Genomic DNA, 8,311 nt, shown 5'->3' with positions numbered 1-8,311 from the left:
GTCAGCATCCAGGGCTGTGCAGAATTCACTCTGCTCTGCTCTTCTGTGTGGACCATTCTTGGACCAGAACCTTCCATGATGCCACTCCAAGGCTCACAGTCCCATGTAGCTGGGCATCCCTGGATGTGAATCCACCTGCCAGTGCAGGGGACGTGGCCTCCATCCTTGGTCCAGGAAGATTCCGCATGCTGTGCAGTAGCTAAGCCCATGTGTCACAACTACTGGGCCCGCACGCAGCAGCTACAGAAGCCCACGCAGCTGGAGCCTGTGCTCCGGAAGAGGAGAGGCCACCACGACGAGACATATACCCCACTCGCCAGGGCTAGAGAAAGCCCGTGAGCAGCAATGAAGATCCAGCACGACCATAAGTACATAAATAAAATATATTTTTTAAAATGTAGTTGTTAAGGGTCTTTGCTGTTGCCGCTGCTGCTGCTAAGTCACTTCAGTCGTGTCTGACTCTGTGCAACCCCATAGACGGCAGCCCACCAGGCTCCCCGACCCTGGGATTCTCCAGGCAAGAACATTGAAGTGGGTTGCCATTTCCTTCTCCAACGCATGAAAATGAAAAGTGAAAGTGAAGTCACTCAGTCGTATCCGACTCTTATCGACCTCATGGACTGCAGCCTACAAGGCTCCTCTATCCATGGGATTTTCCAGGCAAGAATACTGGAGTGGGTGCCATTGCCTTCTCCTAAGGGTCTTTGAACATGACATATTGTGATCTTCTGTGTGTGTGCTCTCACTGGGATAGTCTTGTAACAGTAGAAAGTCTACTTGATTTGGACATCAGTGACTTGGAGATCACAGGCCTTTGCCCTCTCTGGACTACATTTTCTTCATATACATTTGCAAGGAATTTGATTAGATCATCCATGACTCTGCTGTAAATCCAGGGTCTATGTATGATTCAGAGGCAGGAGATAGATGGGTCCCAGGCTGAACAGTTTCTCCCCTGTGGACAGAAATTCCATAAAGGCAGAAACTCCATAAAAGCAGGATGATGAAGGAGGCTGGACCCTGCCTAGATAAGAGATACAGATCACGTATTACTCATTCTCGAGGTTAAAAAGAGCTCCCTGACTACACATGCACAGAAAGACTACTTGGAGGTCAAAAAGGGAGGGAGCATCACCTCATAGTAAGTGATGTTGTAAGTGATGTCAGGCCTCTTTGCTGGAATCCATCTGGGCTATGAGATGTGTGTGCATGCATGGGAGGACCTTGAGATAAACCAAATATGGACTCAGAACCAGCAAAGCAAGATGATTGGTTAAAAGAAACCCAGAAGAAATGCCCCATGAACGTGATCCAGTTGCCACGATGGTGCGACTCTCCGTCTGAGCTGGCTCTTGAGTCCATCCACACGCCCTATACCATTGTTTCTTCAAATAAACAATTTATTTGTTTCACTACTTGCTGTCTCTACATGGAAATTCGTTTCTACACAGCTGATGGGCCAGGGCCTTGCCGCTGGCCTCTGACTCTGGTGGACTAGTGGCTGAGATTCAGCACTCTCCCTGCTGTTGCCCAGCCTCAATCTCTGGCCAGAAATGAAGCCCTGCTTGAAGCAGGGGCCTCAGCTGCAGGCCGAGGCCACCCAGGATCAACTCTACCGTGTCCCCAGTCACCAGAACTCTGCTGGCTTCTAAGGTAGTCAAGCAGTGTTTGTGGCATATGTAAGTGAGTGAATGCATTTAAGCATTCTGTTCCTTATACATACCTAGAGTTTGCCCACACCTCACTGCCTACCTACATGCAAACACTTGCTGAAGATGAAATAATGATTTTCTCACAAAAGCCCTTAGCCTGTTCCTTCCCAGAGGTCATGGTCAGTGGATTTCTGCTGGAGCTCCTTGGGAGGTCCATATCCAAGCCCCTATCTGCTGAGCTCCAAGTGATATGGTCCTCCTCACTCTGCTTTGAGCTGACATCTTTAAAGGCAGGAGTCAAGAGGAGATCAGACAGTGATAAATGAAGCTATAACATCTGTAACATCAACAGGAAGCTATTTCTGATAGCTTATCACCTGGTGGAGAAGGAGCGGCTGATGGAGGTCGATAACTCACTTTCACCTCCCACCCCTTATACATTTTGTAAGACCACATCCCTCCCAGGCCTTGCACGCCCTTGCACGACACCTCCAATATTCGTGGGCCGCAGCGTCTCACAGAGAACATAGCTACTTTCTGCACGAAAGTCATTTATCTCTCCCCATTTTTAAGGGAGAAAAAATCGTGGGTCAAGATTAAGGAATTTTTCTAAAATCTTTTTTTATTATCATTTTATTTTTATTTTTTGATTAAGGAGTTTTTTAAAAGAGGAAAAATACTTGTTTCAATCATCCTCATACCACTTTGCATGAAGCTTTTCCGGCATACTTGTGGGTTTTTTGAAACAGTTTCCCAAATTGTTTTCCACATTATGACAAATGAGCTTTTAAAACCTGCAATTCCGGTTATGCCCCTCTCTGCTAACAACTCCTCAGTGGCTTCCCACTGAACTTAGACCCTGAACGAGATCCACCCTCTCAGCTGCACCTCGGGTATTTGTCTTTGTTTCTTCACGCTCTTCCAGGCTCCCTCCTACCTTGGGGTGTCTGGCCATGTGGATTCTTCTGTGCCCAAAAGGTTTTCATGGCCTTTTTAACGGTTGCCTAATACCCCGCCCTGCTGTGTGCTTGCATGCCAAGTCGCTTTAGTCGTGTCTGACTCTGCAGCCCTATGGACTGTAGCCCTCCAGACTCCTCTGTCCATGGGATTCTCCAGGCAAGAATACTGGAAAGGTTGCCATGCCCTCCTCCAAGAGGTCTCCCTGACCCAGAGATTGAACCCACTTCACTTACGTCTCCTGCACTGGCAGGCGGGTTCTTTACCACTAGTACTACCTGGGAAGCCCCCTCCCTGCTCACCCCGACTCCCCTCCCAACCCCCTGCCTTGCTTACATATCCCTAAATTCCAAAGCATTCTTTGGACGATCAATCAGTTGTTTCCAGTGTTTTTACTACTGAAGCAACACAGTGATGGGTAACTTTGTACACAGTGATTTTGCTGCTATTGTTGGTAATTTTAGATTACTTCTTTTGAATAAAGCTGCAGAAGTCGATGTCCAAGCCCAAGGAAAGTGACTTTCTGGCCTTTGCGTCACACAGACCTTTGGCTTTCAGCATGTGTGTTCCTTTATCTGTGCTTGAGCGTGTCTATTCCACTACAACCTGGATAGCAATTATATAGTGTTACTTCCATGCATGCTTTAGTTCATTTTTTAAAAATCTGTTCATCAGTAATAAAATGTTCTACTATTCACTGAGCACCAATATATGAAGTTGCTTCAATACACTAGCTCCTTTAATCCTCACAACAACCATACAAGGAAAATACTATGGATACTGTTTTAAAGTAAAGAAGCTGAATATTGGGACGGTTTGTTGCTGTTCAGTCACTAAGTCGTGTCCAGTTCTTTGTGACCCCGTGGACTGCAGCATGCCAGACTTTCTTATCCTTCACTATCTCTTGGAGTTTGCTCAAACCCATGTCCATTGAGTCAGTGATGCCATCCAACCATCTCATCCTCTGTCATCCCCTTCTCCTCCTGCCCTCAATCTTTCCCAGCATCAGAGTCCTTTTCAATGAGTTGGCTCTTCTCATTAGGTGACCAAAGTATTATAAATGGGAAGGTTAACTTTCCCAAAGTCAGAGAGTTGTAATAAGTAGCAGAATCAGGATTCAGATTCAGATCTTGTAATATTATCTCAAAATCTATTTGCTTTGTGTATTATTTGTCTACCATCTGCATCTTCCAACTAATAAATGTTCTCAACAGTGAGTTTTGTGGACCCTGAACTCCCCAGAGCGTCAGGTGCAGTGCAGCACCCCAAGTTCATGTGACAGCATGCATGGAGCTCCCAAGTCCAGTCGCTCAGTTCCGACTCTTTGTGACCCCACGGACTGCAGCACACCAGGCTTCCCTGTCCGACACCAACTCCCGGGGCTTGCTCAAACTCATGTCCATCAAGTCAGTGATCCCAGCCAGTACCTATCCAGAATGAACAGTCTGCAAGCAGAAGACTCCAGCCTCCTGGGCACCTCCACCTCCACCACTTCTCCCCTTCCTTTTAGATAAAAATTTTTATTGATTAAAAGTCTTCCTCCATAAACTGAAGTTAAAACTCATTGACAGATGCCATCCAATGCCCACCTCACAGAATTGTTCAAGATTCAATGAGCCCACATGGGCTCTATTTACCCATATGAAACACTCTGCAAATACCAGGCTTTATTATCTTTTTAAAATAACATAGGAAGAAGTGAAGAGTGACTGATAATGAGAAAAGGTTTCTTCTGGGGTGATGAAAATGCTCTAAAATTGTGGTGATGATTGCATACTTCTGTAGAATCATGAATTGTATGGCATGTGAACTCTATCTTGATAAAGCTGATATTTTATCAAATAGCAAGGGTTTTGCTACTGTGGTCAGTGTGTTATTCGCTCTGAACAGTCCTGCCACTCATTCATGCTACAGATATTTCTTGGTAGTTGAAGATGCACCTGGCTCTGCATTTAGGACCCAGAGAGAAAGAAGACAGACATGATCCCTACCCTCAAGCAGTTGGGATCATAGACTTCAGATGAGAAATTACACTCAGATGTGGTGAATGCTATCTCCTGGAAAGTTAAAGGGAGCTGGGGAACAGCAGAAAGGCTCATCACAGTCTTCAGTCAGAGAAGGTCTCACTCTGACCTAGGGAATGGGGGAAGGGTTACAGGCAGAAGGAAGAGCGTGAGTAAAGTCTCAGTGGGGAGAGAGAGAACCAGAGCATCTGGGAAACTCAGAGCCAGCCGAAATGAAGCAGGGGGGGGCGGGGGTGGGGGCAGCAATGAGGAGCAATGGGGCCAAGGTGGTGGGTATGGGTGGGGTCACAGAGGGCCTTGTAGACTCGGCTAAGGAGTTAGGATTTATCCAACAGGCAACTGGAAACTGCTGAAGGGAAGCTGATTAGCTGAAGAAAGGTGAACTGATAAATGCCCCTGGCAGTTTGTTTTTGAAGAACCCCTGGTTGCAAAGTTAGACTAGAGAGAGAGAGAGAGGTAATTAAACAGATTTTTTGAACATGTAGGATGTAGAAGTGATAGGATTTGGTGGTTGAATTACTTGGAATGGAGGTGGGAGAAAGACAATTGCAAGGTGACTTGGATTTTTCCCTTCAGGCCATGGGGGACTGGCGGGGAGGGAGAGAGTGGCGGGGGAGCAGCAGGCTCCTTTCCGCGATGGTCCTGGCGAGGGTGCACACACAGGGGCCGGGACACACGGTGCGTGAGGACCAGGCCCCGAAGCGAGGCCGACTCCGCCTGCTTAGCGTCGCTACCCAGCTTCTCTGTGACCCATTTCTTGAAGATAGGAATAATAGTAGCTTTCTCAAGTGCTGCTGTGAAGCTTATATGAGTTATTATATGTGAGGTACTTCAAATGTCTCTGTTAAGACCGCATTAGTGTTTACACACAGCTAAGACTACGAAAGTATTTTTCATTTTTATTGCTGTCATTCTTCCAAGAGGTGAAGTCCAGTAAGCAGGTAGATGAGTGTCTACTGATGTCTACAGTTGGAGATGCAGATTTCAGGGGCATTGGCAAGTAGATGGCATTAACACCTTGGGGAGCAGAGATGTCTCCTGGCAAAGGGTCAGGAGAGGTCCCCGAGATGTTCTATCAGGGACAGGTGGAGCTTGCTAAGGACACTCTGAAGGCCTGGCAAAGACACAAGAGGAAAGGGGTGGGAGTGCCCAATGCCAAGCCTCAAGAACATCCTTATAACTCTGTGGGGCCTCTGACTGTCCCCCCACTTTCCTTACACAGTCAAGATGGCTCCAGCTAGGTATTTCCAGGGAATATTGGTGAATTCAGTAAATCTAGTTTTTAACATCTATGCCTAGAAACGGTAGCTTCCCCGATGGCTCAGTGGGTAAAGAATCCTGCAAAACAGGAGACATGGGTTTGATCCCTGAGTCGGGAAGATCCCCTGGAGGAGGAAATGGCAACCCACTCCAGTATTCTTGCCTGGAGAATCCCATGGACAGAGGAGCCTGGAGGGCTACCGTCCAAAGGGTTGCAAAGTGTCCAACATGGCCATGCACGAGCATGAGCTTGACTCCTCTTAGATCACTGGCTCTTAAGGAAGTGAAAAATTAGGGACGACATGATTTATTTATTTGTTGAGTTCCCGTTTATGAGGAGATGTTGCTGAGTAGTACTTGAGGTGGGTTCTTAAAAACAAAAATGTGTTAACGCACAGTGGCCATGCTCTTTTAATGATGATAAAATCGTCCTGTTGGTCTAGTCTATTGAACAGATCCATGAGAAATAACTCCTTGTAACATAATCAATTGTCATATAATCAGTGGAGAATCATCCTTCACCTTTTCTACAGCATCTTACAATTTACAGAACGTTTTCATAAACACCATCGGATGATACCTATCTTCAAAGGAGTCACAGATTATTTCCATAATCTGTGAAATTATTTTCACCATCTAACAGATGAGAAAATCAAGGTTTAAAGAAATTAGTTAACTTGTCAAATGTTGTACAAGCTAAGTGAAGGATCGAGACTGATAGCTACGAAGAGAGTGGTGAATGTAGTGGGTACGGGGCAGGTGGCAGTCAGAGCTGTCCATCCTGGAAGCAGGCACTAAAGGGGTGCCTTGTCTGCAGAGGATTTAGAAGATAATAAAACCGACTAAAGGCAGTCTGCTTTTGTTATCACTATGCACCACTAATTTCAAATACTGTCAGTAATAAAATATTCCTCTCTGCTGGGCACTGAGAAGCTGGTCTTTTCTATCCTCTGATAGAAACGTTAACAGAGCAAGTGAACCACATTTCCAGTCACAGAAAGAGATTTTTCTCAGTACTTTGCAAAGTGTTTCATACTGCAAATCCCTGTCCATGTTAAAGCAAACACATTTTCTTGGAGCGTGTTCAGAGTCCTCCAGAACTGTGCTTCCCCAAGACAAAGATCAACCACCACATGACCAAACGTCTAGAAAGAAGTGTCTCAACCTACTTTACAGAATTTCTGAAGAATCTTCTAAAAGAGCAGCACCCATTCGCTGTCTCAGCAAAACACATTGAGCAACTCCTCTGAGAGTGATGCAAGGCAGGAGCCGTGGGTGTGAGTGGGTTCGTCCACCAGGCCAAAGGGCTGTGGACAACTTGCTTTGCAGGTAAGCTGGAGGGACTCATCTCAGTGCCCACACCCTGGGCCTCCTTGGAGTGTGCATCTCGCTTGCACTCTGGGCTTCAGCTGTAACTGTCCAGAATTCTCCCACCCTAACTGAGAAATGCAGCTGCTCACTTATCATATGTGAAACAGATCGCCGGTCCAGGTTCAATGCATAAGGCAGGATGCTCAGGGCTGGTGCACTGGGATGACCCTGGAGGATGGGATGGGGAGAGAAGTGGGAGGGGGGTTCAGGATGGGGGACACATCTACACCCATGGCTGATTCATGTCGATGTTTGGCAAAACCCACTACAATATTGTAATTAGCCTCCAATTAAAGTGAATAAATTTAAAAAATAAAATAAGATCACAAAGGCTAATTCAGCAGCAGAGAGTTCTAGCTGCTAGCAGGCCAGACTTGAGGGGTTCCCCAAACTCTTCGATGCTAAAACTCAATGCTCTCAGTGCTAAAACAGAAACAATCCAAGGCAAATCAAGATGGTTGCTCAGTCATCCTTCTAGTTGCTGAGACTTTTAAATCATCTGGGGGGCAGGGGGGGCTTGTTTTAATTTGTTAAAATCACCATGGGTCCCAAGGCTGGGACATGGAGAGGCTGGTCAACATCTTCATCTTAGCTATGTATTGGAACCACACAACAGGCTCCAGAAAAACCTAGAGCAGGGTTTTTCAACAGCAGCATGACTGACATTTTAGGCAGAACAATTCTATTTTGTAGGGGACTTTCCAGTGCATTTTGATAACATCCCTAGCCTCTATATATGCCAGTAGCACACACACACACACCACTCCTCTGTGACAATAGAAAGTGTCTCCAGATATTTTCAGATGTCTGGGAGGGGGAGCAAAATTGTTCCAGCTGGGAGCTACTGCTCAGAGAGATGTCTCTGGCTGCCTCACTAAATATGGGGCTCTGTCCCCTCAGTCATGTCCAACTCTTTGTGACCCCACGGCCTGCAGTTCCCCCAGGCTCTTCAGTCCATGAGCTTCTCCAGGCAAGAATACTGGAGTGGATTGTCATTCCCTTCTCTAGGGGATCTTCCTGACCCAGGGGTGGAACCCGCGTCTCTCA

This window comes from Bos indicus, chromosome 16 (genome assembly GCF_029378745.1).
Source record: "Bos indicus isolate NIAB-ARS_2022 breed Sahiwal x Tharparkar chromosome 16, NIAB-ARS_B.indTharparkar_mat_pri_1.0, whole genome shotgun sequence".
Lineage (NCBI taxonomy): Eukaryota > Metazoa > Chordata > Mammalia > Artiodactyla > Bovidae > Bos > Bos indicus.
Note: the sequence above shows the minus strand (reverse complement) of the source record.